Here is a 13408-nt window from a genome sequence, read left to right on the forward strand (position 1 = left end):
CTAATTATTTTTTTACACCAGTATCGATCTTATACTTAACAAGCTATCTTTAAGAAAGAGAGAGAAAAAAGACTAGAGACCTAAACACAAACTAAAGACCTTACTTTTACATTAAAGACTAGAAATACTCACCAATCCTACTCACCAATCAGCTGCTCTCCCTGCACTCATGTCACGTTGTGGTTCATGACATCACTCCGCCACTGGTCTCACATGAAGTCTCCCCACTCTCCGCACTCTTTTTAAATGAAGTCTCCACGCTCTCCGTGCTCTTTTTTAAATGAAGTTTCCACGCTCTCCGTGCTCTTTTTTAAATGAAGTCTCCACGCTCTCTGTGCTCTTTTTTAAATTAAATCTCCACGCTTTCCCTGCTCTTTTTTAAATGAAATCTCCCCGCTCTCCACGCTCTTTTTTAAACTAAGTGTCCCTGCTCTCCACACTCTTTTTAAAATGTAGTCTCTCCGCATTCTTTTTTAATGAACTCTCCCCGCTCCCCACGCTCTTTTTTAAAATCATGGCCATGGAATTAGGCCTAGACTCAGATATTCTGGAATAAAAGCAGAAAATACTAGAAATATTAAGCATGTCAGGGAGCTTCTATGGAGCGAGAAAGTCTTTGCAAATTGTGATGAAACGTTCTGACTAAAGGTCAATGACTTGAAACATTGGGCTGGATTTTACGTGTCTCCTGGCAGGCATGTTACCAGCAGGGGGATGAGGGAGCATGTAAAATAGGATAGGTGTCCACACCACCACCTTCCCGCCATCCCCGAGCTCACCCCCATAATATGGAGGGAAGGGTGGGGGGGGTGGGAGGGTGCTGAAACCGGCTGCCTGCCCACCATATTTAAGGAGCTAATCAAGGATCAATTAGGCTTGTTACCAAGCCAATTGACCCTGATAATACGCTGCCCACACCATAAAACTTTTGGCATGGGCAGTTGGGCAGGAGCGGGCAGCCCCTTTTTTAAGAGAGTTTTCAAAGGGCTAGAAGGAAGAGGGGGATGTGATCATTGGGGTGGGAGATGGGTGATGGTTGCCCTTTGCAGAATGGTGGGCGGCCTCCCCTAAGGTCGAACCCTACCCACCCCGCTTCTTCCTAACTACCACCAGCCTTAAACCCAAACACCCCCCCACCGCCCCACTGCCCCACCTAGCCCCATGGCTAGCAGGATTATAGAACCTACCCAATTAATAACATAGAACAACAGTAACTTGCATTTATATGGTGTCTTTCATGTAGAAAAATATCCCATGATTTAATTATTGTGACGTTATGTTAAAATAAAAGTTAGGAGTCAGTATTGGATGAGTACAGTGACCATATTAAAGCCACACATTTGTTTGTTGCAGAGGTATAGCGGGTATCATCACACACGGAAGTGGTTTCCATGTCTACAGATGATAACACCAAGGGGCAGCATGATCATGAGTAAGAGGAACAGCCTGTACTATACTCTGATAAACTACATGCCCCTTCATTGCTTTAGTTTACTAGAAACAAACTGAAACAGACATAAACTGGCACATTCAATAATTGCACTCTCGTAAAGAAGCAAGTTGATATTGGGTGTAACATTGGTACGCCCTGTAACTTATAATGAGAAAGCTTCCTCACAATGACCTCTGTATAAAGTGCAGAGTTGCAATCAATATTTAGACTGTGTAAATACTTAATCTTCATTGATGTCAGAGTAAAAGTTAAATGAAAATATTAAGCAGTGTTCATTGTTGGCTGTGCACTTAACCTTACCCTGATACTTCAATATTCTTTCACAAAGTCAAGAACTAGAGCAAATGTAAAATTAACTCTTCACATCTTTTTCACTCCCTTAGGTGTCAGATGACAGCAGTTTCACCTCTGAGCCAGAAGGCTGTGGATTCAAAGACCCACTACAGATATTTGAGCATGTGACATGCTGTCACAGGAAGCTTTCTCATTATAAGTTACAGGGCATTCCAATGTTACACCCAATATCAACTTGCTTCTTTACGAGAGTGCAATTATTGAATGTGCCAGTTTATGTCTGTTTCAGTTTGTTTCTAGTAAACTAAAGCAATGAAGGGGCATGTGTATGCTGACACTTCAGTGCACTACTAAGGGAATGCTGCCCTGTCAGAGGTTAGTTTTTCAGTTGAGATGTTAAACAGAAGAGATAAAAACAAAAAGCTAAAAGCTACTGCGGATGCTGGAAATCCAAAACAAAAACAGAATTACCTGGAAAAACTCAGCAGGTCTGGCAGCATCGGTGGAGAAGAAATCAGTTAACGTTTCGAGCCTTCACGGCCCTTCGGCAGAAGTGAGTATAGTTAGGAGAGGGGTGAAATATAAGCTGGTCTAAGGTGGGGGGGGCGGGGGGGGAGAGAGAAGTTGAGGGTGGGGTGATTGTGGAGACAAGCAAGCAGTGATAGGAGCAGATAATCAAAAGATGTCACAGACAAAAGGATCAAAGAGGTGTTGAAGGTGGTGATATTATCTAAGAAAAGTGCTAATTAAGAATGGAAGGCAGGATACTCAAGGTACAGCTCTAGTGGGGGTGGGGTGGAAAGACTAACAAAGTTTTAGTTTTAGATTTAAAAATAATGGAAATAGGTGGGAAAAGAAGAATCTATATAAATTATTGAAAAAAAAAAGGGAGGGGGGAGAAACGGGGTGGGGATGGGGGGAGGGGGAGTTTAAGATCTAAAGTTGTTGAATTCAATATTCAGCCCGGAAGGCTGTAAAGTGCCTAGTCGGAAGATGAGGTGCTGTTCCTCCAGTTTGCTTTGGGCTTCACTGGAACAATGCAGCAAGCCAAGGACAGACATGTGGGCAAGAGAACAGGGTGGAGTGTTAAAATGGCAAACGACAGGGAGGTTTGGGTCTTTCTTGCGGACAGACCGCAGGTGTTCTGCAAAGCGGTCGCCCAGTTTGCGTTTGGTCTCTCCGATGTAGAGGAGACCGCATTTTGAGCAACGAATGCAGTAGACTAAGTTAGGGGAAATGCAAGTGAAATGCTGCTTCACTTGAAAGGAGTGTTTGGGCCCTTGGACGGTGAGGAGAGAGGAAGTGAAGGGGCAGGTGTTGCATCTTCTGCGTGGGCATGGGGAGGTGCCATAGGTGGGGGTTGAGGAGTAGGGGGTGATGGAGGAGTGGACCAGGGTGTCCCGGAGGGAACGATCCCTACGGAATGCCGCCAGGGGGGGTGAAGGGAAGATGTGTTTGGTGGTGGCATCATGCTGGAGTTGGCGGAAATGGCGGAGGATGATCCTTTGAATGCGGAGGCTGGTGGGGTGATAAGCGAGGACAAGGGGGACCCTATCATGTTTCTGGGAAGGAGGAGAAGGCGTGAGGGCGGATGCGCGGGATATGGGCCGGACACGGTTGAGGGCCCTGTCAACGACCGTGGGTGGAAAACCTCGGTTAAGGAAGAAGGAGGACATGTCAGAGGAGCTGTTTTTGAAGGTAGCGTCATCAGAACAGATGCGACGGAGGTGAAGGAACTGAGAGAACGGGATGGAGTCCTTACAGGAAGCGGGCTGTGAGGAGCTGTAGTCGAGGTAGCTGTGGGAGTCGGTAGGCTTGTAATGGATATTGGTGGACAGTCTATCATCAGAAATTGAGACAGAGAAGTCAAGGAAGGGAAGAGAAGTGTCAGAGATGGACCATGTGAAAATGATGGAGGGGTGGAAATTGGAAGCAAAATTAATAAATTTTTCCAGGTCCCGACAAGAGCATGAAGCAGCACCGAAGTAATCATCGATGTACTGGAGAAAGAGTTGTGGGAGCGGGCCGGAGTAGGACTGGAACAAGGAATGTTCCACATACCCCATAAAGAGACAGGCATAGCTGGGGCTCATGCGGGTACCCATAGCCACACCTTTTATTTGGAGGAAGTGAGAGGAGTTAAAGGAGAAATTGTTCAGTGTGAGAACAAGTTCAGCCAGACGGAGGAGAGTAGTGGTGGATGGGGATTGTTCGGGCCTCTGTTCAAGGAAGAAGCTAAGGGCCCTCAGACCATCCTGGTGGGAGATGGAGGTGTAGAGGGATTGGACATCCATGGTGAAGAGGAAGCGGTTGGGGCCAGGGAACTGGAAATTGTTGATGTGACATAAGGTGTCAGAGGAATCACGGATGTAGGTGGGAAGGGACTGGACAAGGGGAGAGAGAAGGGAGTCAAGATAATGAGAAATGAGTTCCGTGGGGCAGGAACAGGCTGACACAATCGGTCTGCCAGGACAGTTCTGTTTGTGGATTTTGGGTAGGAGGTAGAAGCGGGCCGTCCGAGGTTGGGCGACTATCAAGTTGGAAGCTGTGGGAGGAAGATCTCCAGAGGAGATGAGGTCAGTGACAGTCCTGGAAACAATGGCTTGATGTTCTGTGGTGGGGTCATGGTCCAGGGAGAGGTAGGAGGAAGTGTCTGCGAGTTGACGCTCAGCCTCTGCGAGGTAGAGGTCAATGCGCCAGACAACAACAGTACCACCCTTGTCAGCGGGTTTGATGACAATGTTGGGGTTGGACCTGAGAGAACGGAGTGCAGTAAGTTCAGAGAGAGACAGATTAGAATGGGTGAGAGGAGCAGAGAAATTGAGACGGCTAATGTCACGCCGACAGTTCTCAATGAAAAGATCAAGAGAAGGTAAGAATCCAGAGGGAGGGGTCCAGGTGGAGGGAGAATATTGGAGGTGGGTAAAAGGATCCGTTGAACGGGGAGAGGACTCCTGCCCAAAGAAGTGAGCACGGAGACGAAGACGGTGGAAGAAGAGTTCAGCATCATGCCGAGCCCGAAATTCATTGTGATGAGGGCGTAAGGGTATGAAGCTAAGTCCTTTGCTGAGCACTGAACGTTCAGCATCGGAGAGGGGAAGGTCAGGGGGTATAGTGAATACGCGGCTGGGGCTGGGATTGGAAGATGGGGTGGGGACAGAGGGACAAGCAGGGGTGGAGGGTCCCAGATGGGTGTTGGTGTCGATGCATTGTTGGAGCTTGCGTTCCTTAGCACTTGAGAGAAAGAGAAAAAGTTTCTTGTTGAGGCGACGGATGAGGCGAAGAATAAAATGAAACTGGGGGCACGCGCAGCTTTGAAAAAGGGTGCGGCGGTGCTGCTGGAGGGAGAGGTTGAGTGTGTTCATATGGCGGCGCATGGCACTGAGTGTGGATCTCAGAATGCGACGGGAACAGCAGTCCGAGAAACGTTTTATGTCCCGGAGATACCTGTAATCCTGGGTGGGTTCAAAACAAGAGGGATGGAATTTCAGTTGAAATCCACGCGGGGTGAGTCGAAGACGGAGACAGTCACTGAGAAAGGAGATATGGCTGTGAAAGCGGGTTTTAGTAAACACCTTGTCAAACACCAGGAGAGAAATGGAAAGCAATGAAGGTGAGCAGGGCAGAAGAGACAGGCGGAAATCCTGTCGGAGAACAGAACAATACTTCTTCAGAGAGGGCATTTCTTGAAGAGAGGTGGCAGTCAATTAAACACAGAAATAAAAACAAAAAGCTAAAAGCTACTGCGGATGCTGGAAATCCAAAACAAAAACAGAATTACCTGGAAAAACTCAGCAGGTCTGGCAGCATCGGTGGAGAAGAAATCAGTTAACGTTTCGAGTCCTCATGACCCTTCGGCAGAACTGAGTATAGTTAGGAGAGAGGTGAAATATAAGCTGGTCTAAGGTGGGGGGGGCGGGGGGAGAGAGAAGTTGAGGGTGGGGTGATTGTGGGGATAAGCAAGCAGTGATAGGAGCAGATAATCAAAAGATGTCACAGACAAAAGGATCAAAGAGGTGTTGAAGGTGTTGATATTATCTAAGAAAAGTGCTAATTAAGAATACCAATATCCATTACAAGCCTACCGACTCCCACAGCTACCTCGACTACAGCTCCTCACAGCCCGCTTCCTGTAAGGACTCCATCCCGTTCTCTCAGTTCCTTCACCTCCGTCGCATCTGTTCTGATGACGCTACCTTCAAAAACAGCTCCTCTGACATGTCCTCCTTCTTCCTTAACTGAGGTTTTCCACCCACGGTCGTTGACAGGGCCCTCAACCGTGTCCGGCCCATATCCCGCGCATCCGCCCTCACGCCTTCTCCTCCTTCCCAGAAACATGATAGGGTCCCCCTTGTCCTCGCTTATCACCCCACCAGCCTCCGCATTCAAAGGATCATCCTCCGCCATTTCCGCCAACTCCAGCATGATGCCACCACCAAACACATCTTCCCTTCACCCCCCCGGCGGCATTCCGTAGGGATCGTTCCCTCCGGGACACCCTGGTCCACTCCTCCATCATCCCCTACTCCTCAACCCCCACCTATGGCACCTCCCCATGCCCACGCAGAAGATGCAACACCTGCCCCTTCACTTCCTCTCTCCTCACCGTCCAAGGGCCCAAACACTCCTTTCAAGTGAAGCAGCATTTCACTTGCATTTCCCCTAACTTAGTCTACTGCATTCGTTGCTCAAAATGCGGTCTCCTCTACATCGGAGAGACCAAACGCAAACTGGGCGACCGCTTTGCAGAACACCTGCGGTCTGTCCGCAAGAAAGACCCAAACCTCCCTGTCGTTTGCCATTTTAACACTCCACCCTGTTCTCTTGCCCACATGTCTGTCCTTGGCTTGCTGCATTGTTCCAGTGAAGCCCAAAGCAAACTGGAGGAACAGCACCTCATCTTCCAACTAGGCACTTTACAGCCTTCCGGGCTGAATATTGAATTCAACAACTTTAGATCTTAAACTCCCCCTCCCCCCATCCCCACCCCGTTTCTCCCCCCTCCCTTTTTTTTTTCAATAATTTATATAGATTCTTCTTTTCCCACCTATTTCCATTATTTTTAAATCTAAAACTAAAACTTTGTTAGTCTTTCCACCCCACCCCCACTAGAGCTGTACCTTGAGTATCCTGCCTTCCATTCTTAATTAGCACTTTTCTTAGATAATATCACCACCTTCAACACCTCTTTGATCCTTTTGTCTGTGACATCTTTTGATTATCTGCTCCTATAACTGCTTGCTTATCCCCACAATCACCCCACCCTCAACTTCTCTCTCCCCCCGCCCTCCCACCTTAGACCAGCTTATATTTCACCTCTCTCCTAACTATATTCAGTTCTGCCGAAGGGTCATGAGGACTCGAAACGTTAACTGATTTCTTCTCCACCGATGCTGCCAGACCTGCTGAGTTTTTCCAGGTAATTCTGTTTATGTTAAACAGAAGCCCTGTTAGCTCTCTAAACTAGACATAAACGATCCCAGGATTATAATTCAGAATGGGAAAATTCCCCCAGTGCTCTGGTTAATATTTATCCCTCAACCAACATCAAAAACACATGATCTGGTCATTTATTTCTTTGTTGTTAATGAGATCTTGCTGTTTGTCAACTGGTTCCCTCGTTTCCTAGCTAACAACAGTGACATTTCAAAAGTACTTAATCAGCTGTAAAGTGCTTTGGAACATTCTGTGATTGTGAAAGGGCTATTTAAATGCAAATCTTTTTATTAGCAAAAGAAGAAACCTCTATTAGTGCTTGAGTTTCTAGTTTATTCACAGAGACAGACCCTTCACTTTTAATGGCAGAAACCAGGTGTAATAAAATGTTGAGAGAAATAAAAATATAATTTAACCATGAAAAAAAAAGGTCTCACCTACAAAGTATGACACCGAGCCACATAAGGAGACATTAGGCCAGATGACAAAAAGCTTGGACAACAAGATGGTTTTAAGGAGTGACTTAAAGGAAGAAAGCGAGAGGTGAAGCGGTTTAGGGAGAATATTCCGGAGCTACACATATCTCAGAGCGTGGTGGAGTTGTAGGAGATTACAGTGATGGAAAGAGGGGAGGCCAAGGAGGGATTTTAAAACAAGGATGAGAATTTTAAAATCAAGACATTGTTTGTCAGGGAACCGAGTAGCGATAGTAAGTAGTGACGTGCTGCAAGTTAAAACATGGGCAGCAGAGTTTTGAATGACCTCAAGTTTAGAGGGTAGAATTTGGGAGACCTGCCAGGAATACCTTTGAATAGTTGAGTCAAGAGGTAACAAAGGTATGAACGAGGGTTTGAGCAGCAGATGAGGTAAAACAAGGGTGAAGTCAAGCAATGTTACGGAGATGGAAATAGGTGGTCTTCGTGATGGCGTGAATATGAGGTTGGAAGCTCATTTCAACATTACCAAGGCTGCAAACAGACTGGCTTAATCTCAGACTCTTGCCAGGGAGAGGGATGGATAAGAGCTATGGTTTTATTTTTTATAGTGAATGCAAATCCCTGAAGCCAAGCGATAGCTTCCTTATTTGCTGAATTTAAGATGATTAGTCCGCCAATTAGTCTGTAGAGGAGACTAAGGTAATGTGCAGCATTGTTTGTATCTTTACACAGGTGAACAGGGGCCCTGGCCTGTCCTGAACCTATTTAGCAAGGACCACTGTTGCCATGGCAGTTCAAAGCCAGCATTTAACAGATGGGGTTTGTCGCAATGAACTAGTTAGTAACTTCCTGTGTTTCCTATTCTTTGATCCAAAGGATGTCTACTGGTAGATCTTGCTCAGGAGGTTTGCTTCATATGGGGCGCTGAGAAGGAAGGCGGGCAGTCGCTGGGTTGAACAGGTCATCATGGAGTAAGCGAGGTGCAGCACGGATGGTTTCAACCAGCCAGTGGGTTTTTGGCAGTTGGCAGATGTGTGGCACAGTGATGTTTGCAAGACAGGAAGACAGAGGGAGGGGTGTTGAGCGGACTCTGCTGTGGAGTATGATAGGGTAAGTGCTGAGGTCCAGAGTGTTGTGGCAGCAGCACCCCAGATAGATCCAGCAAGTTTGGTTAGTAGGCTGTGTCTGGTTTTGACATTTGCTGTTGTTTTCTTCAGATGTTCCTGGAATGACAGAGTCCTGTCTGGAGTCATTCCCAAGTATATTGGCTTGGGATCATGCTTTAGTCTCTGGCCATCCAGGTAGATCTGCAATTCCTTTTTGGCACTGGCATTGTGGAGGCAGGCACGAGCATGGGGCCAAGTTGTTTCAGGAATTCTGGTGCGATGTTGTCATATCCTGCTGTTTTGCCATATTCCAGGCCCCTTAATGCTTTCTCCAGTTCTGTGATGTTGAAGGGATCAGGACAGCTATGTTTTGTATGTCGCTGGTGATGTCTTTTCAGTTTGTTATAGTAATGCATTTTATTTTCTTTTCCAACTGCTGTATGGAGCATATGACTGGCATATTGACTTGAGGTGACTTATGGGCGATTTAATGTAGGTAATTTTTGGGCTGCTCCAAGACGGCAAATCAGAGTCCAGCACTTCCAACAGGAATGAGTGAAATTGAGCTCTTCCACCTTTTCCTCTCATCTGGTGCAGCTCCGATACAGTAACCGGAGCAAAATCCTAACTGAACGGATTCAAACGTGGAGTTCTGAGAAAGTTGAAAATGGATTTAGGAGGCGCCAACACGTTCAGGGACTTTGGAGGGGAAAGAGAGGCTGGAGATGGGGTGATAGTTTGTGAGGACGGTGGGCTGAAGGGCTGTGTGTTTGAGGAGAGGGGTGATGATGGCAGATTTAAAGTAAAGAGGGACAACATATGAAGAGAGAGCACCTCATATCACCGGGACCTGATCTGTAATTTTAGTTGAAGGCCAAACCAGTGGATTGGGAAGTGCCGGCTTTCCCATCAGGTAAAACCAGCTGAGAGCAGGATCATGGGCCAGAAGGGGCCCAGAGACTTGTTTAAAAGTTTTATTTTAGATCTCCTGGTGGCCCAGGAGGGACAGGAATGCTCCTCTTCTCCCCGCAACGTCACCTTGACATCCCCCCACCCCCACACAATCTTTGTCTGAGTCCTTCTCATCACTCCCAATATTGCCACAGAGTTCTCTCCCATCATGATTTTTGTTGATAGTTTTCTCCCTCCTCCCAATTTGCCCAGAACCTTCTTCAAAACCTCCTACCTCAACTGATTGTTTTGGGCCCTTCACATGGTTTTCCAGCTGTGGCCTCCAGCTGCCAGCCAGGTAGTCAATCTGCATGGGTCTCGGGTGGGACTCTCTGGAGGTTTATCCAGATGTGGCCCTGGCATTAGGATTGCAATGGGTGGCATGTCCCCAACCTTGCCAGGTTTATTGACTGCTACAATGCAACAGACCAAGGGTCAGGGATGTCAGTGTGAGAGCAGGGTGGAGAATTAAAATGATGGGCCACTGGAAGTTCACGATCATACTGACGGACTGAACGGAGATGTTCCGCAAAGCGGTCACCCAGTCTTCGTTTGGTCTCCCCATTGTTTGGAGACCACATTGTGAGCAGCAAATACAGTAGACCCAGGTTGAAAGCAGTACAAGTAAATCGATGCTTCACCTGTTAGAGTGTTTAAGTTCTTCAACGGTGAGGAGGGAGGAGGTAAAAGAGCATGTGTTACATTTCCTGCATTTGCACGGAAAGGTGCTGTGGGAAGGGGACAGAGTGTCAACAATGATTGAGGAGTGGACCAGGGTATCACGGAGGGAATGGTCTCTTCAGAATGCTGAAAATGAAAAATGTGTTTGCTGGTGGCGTTATGCCAGAGGTGGTGGAAATGGCGGAAAATGATCTGTTGAATCCGGAGGCTGGAGGGTGGAAGGGGAGAAAAGGGGAAACGCTATCATGGTTCTGGGAGGGAGAGGAAAAGGTGAGAGCAGAAATGCAGTGCTGCTGGAGAGCACCAGAGCACTGCTCTGGCACCTATATGCCCCACTTGATTTTTATTTCCATTGATCTCTGTGGAATCCCTTCATTAATTATCTCACTGGATGTTAATCCTCACTGCCTCCAATATTGAAGCTACTTTTTTTCCAGGAGTAACACATAGGCCGGGATTTTCTATTCGTCGGGCGGGCTTGGCGGGGGCAGTTGTGGAGCCGACTGCCGCCCGCGATTAGCTCCGCACCGTGATTTCAAGAGGGTGGGCCAATTAAGGCCTGCCATGCGTGGATCGCAAGCGGTAGTGACGCTACCTGTGTGGGTGGGGGGGAGGAGGAAGAGTCGGGTCCAGCACTCTTTCGCCCATGCACGCGAAAGATCACTTCAATCTCCCTGAGGCACGGAGCTGCCTCAGGAAGATTGAGGCGCTTTTTAAATAAATAAAAATATATATTAAAAATTTAATGAAACATGTCCCCTCATGTGACTGTGTCACATGAGCTGGGACATGTTTTTATCTTTCAAAGAAAGTTTTCATTTAATTTGTAAAGGCTTTAGGAAACCTCATCCCGCTCTTGGATGCAGTTTCCTAAAAAACATAAAGGTCGCTTGGCCTTTTCGCCTGCCCGCCAACCGTAAGGTTGGACGGGCAGCGTATAATTCAGGTTAATTACCTAGTTAATGGCCTTAATAGGCCTATCAATTATCAGCGGGCGCGCAGCCGACTTTGGCACACGCCCGCTGAAAGAAACATTGTGCAACTTTTGCGATGACGTTGGGACACACGCCTGACATCATCGCGCGTCATTTAACATCCCAGCGTTTCGGGTGGGCGCCCACACGCCAAATGGAAAAGGGGGATTTGGCTCATCGATGGCAACAATCAAAACTGGAGGGAAATCCTCTGACAACCAGGTGGGTCTACGCAACTTGTGTCGCAGAGGCAGCCAGTGCATGGACCATGTTGAATGAATTCTACTTGTGGTATATTGTGGAGCACAAGGGCAAGTTTGGCCACAAGTTCCTAGAGTTTGATTTCTGGCCGGACCGTAAGAGATAACCAGAACGTCTGGGGCTTGCGATGTGGCTGTGATTCCAGAGCCTGGGGAGGTTAAGAGATGGCAGAGGGAAGGCCAGGCTCAGGGTCCTGAGCCTCATGCTGCTGCTGCTGAATGTCTCTGAGTCAATGTGGAGCAGCAGCAACAGCAGTAACCCTCTTGTACAGCTCCCTGACTGAAAAAAAATACAGACCTTACAATTCCCTGCACACAGCTTTCTCATAAACAGGCATTTGAAGCTGAAGGAGCATCAATATCCCCAAACACCCTGCTGCGTTTGCCTACTGAACATTAATTAATTTGAGTGATGACCTGACGATACAAAACACAGTGTAGTGTTTATATTCCCTGCTGGCAGCTTTACATGGAATTTACAGCACAGAAACAGGCCACTTGGCACACCTCATCTATGTTGGTGTTTATGTTCCACACAAGCCTCCTCCCACCCTTCTTGATCACACCATCAGGGTAACCTTCAGCTTCTTTTTTCCCCAAGTGTTTATCAAGTTCCTTGAATGTATCTATACTAGAATCATAGAATGGTTACAGCATAGAAGTAGGCCATTCAGCACATTTTCTCTGTCTCTGTGTCAATTCTCTGCAACAACAACTCAACTAATCAGACTACTCCACCCCTGGAACCCTGTAAAATCTTTCTCTTCAGATAATTATCCAGTTCCCTTTTAAAAATCGCAATTGAATCTGTTGCCACCACATGCCCAGGCAGTGCATTCTAGATCCAATCCATTTGTTACGTAAAAGAAGTTTTCTCTCCTGTCACCGCTGGATCTTTCATTAATCACCTGAGAGTTCTCAACCTTCTGCCAATGGGAACAATTTCTCCCCATTTACTCTACCCAGATCCCATATGATTTTGAACATGTCTAACAAATCTCCTCTCAACCTTCTCTTCTGCAAGGAGAACAGCTCCAGCTTCGCCAGTCTATCCACATAACTGAAGTCTCTCATCCTCTGAACAATTTTCGGAAATCTTTTCTGCACCTTTTCTAAACCGGTGTTTTATGAAGGTTCATAACTTACTTGCTTTTGTACTCTGTGGCCCTATGTATAAAACCCAGGAACTCACCAAGGCTCCTTCGACAGCATCTTTCAAACCCCATACCTCTACCACCAAAAAGGACAAGAGTAGCAGGTGTATGGGAACACCACCAGCTGCAATTTCCCCTCCAAGTCACTCAACATTCTGACTTGGAACCATATCATTATTCCTTCACTGTCGCTGGGTCAAAATCTTACAACTTCCTCCCTACACCACATGGACTGCAGTGGTTCAAGTAGGGGACTCATGACAACCATCTCAAAGGAAATTAGGGATGGACAATAAAGGTATTATAGGTAGGTGTACTACAAAGAAATTATTTTTTAAAGTTCAAATTTTAAGGAACATGTAGCCTATCCATGAACAGCATGTTTGATTAAAATTGTGATATGTGAAAGATTCTGGAGCTGATGTGGATTAAACATTTAATTTATGAATCGGTCAGCGAGAACAATCCAGTGTCCCTTAAGGTAGTTATGCTTTATGGAAACATAGGAACAGGAAAAGTCCATTTAGCTACTCGAGCCTGTTCTGTCATTCAATGTGATCATGGCTGACCTGTGACCTAACACACCATACCGTCCTTTGCCCCGCATGCCTTAATAACTTTGGTTGACAAAATCTATCACATCAGATTTAAAATTAATAATT

Source organism: Cetorhinus maximus, chromosome 1 (assembly GCF_964194155.1).
Source record: "Cetorhinus maximus chromosome 1, sCetMax3.hap1.1, whole genome shotgun sequence".
Lineage (NCBI taxonomy): Eukaryota > Metazoa > Chordata > Chondrichthyes > Lamniformes > Cetorhinidae > Cetorhinus > Cetorhinus maximus.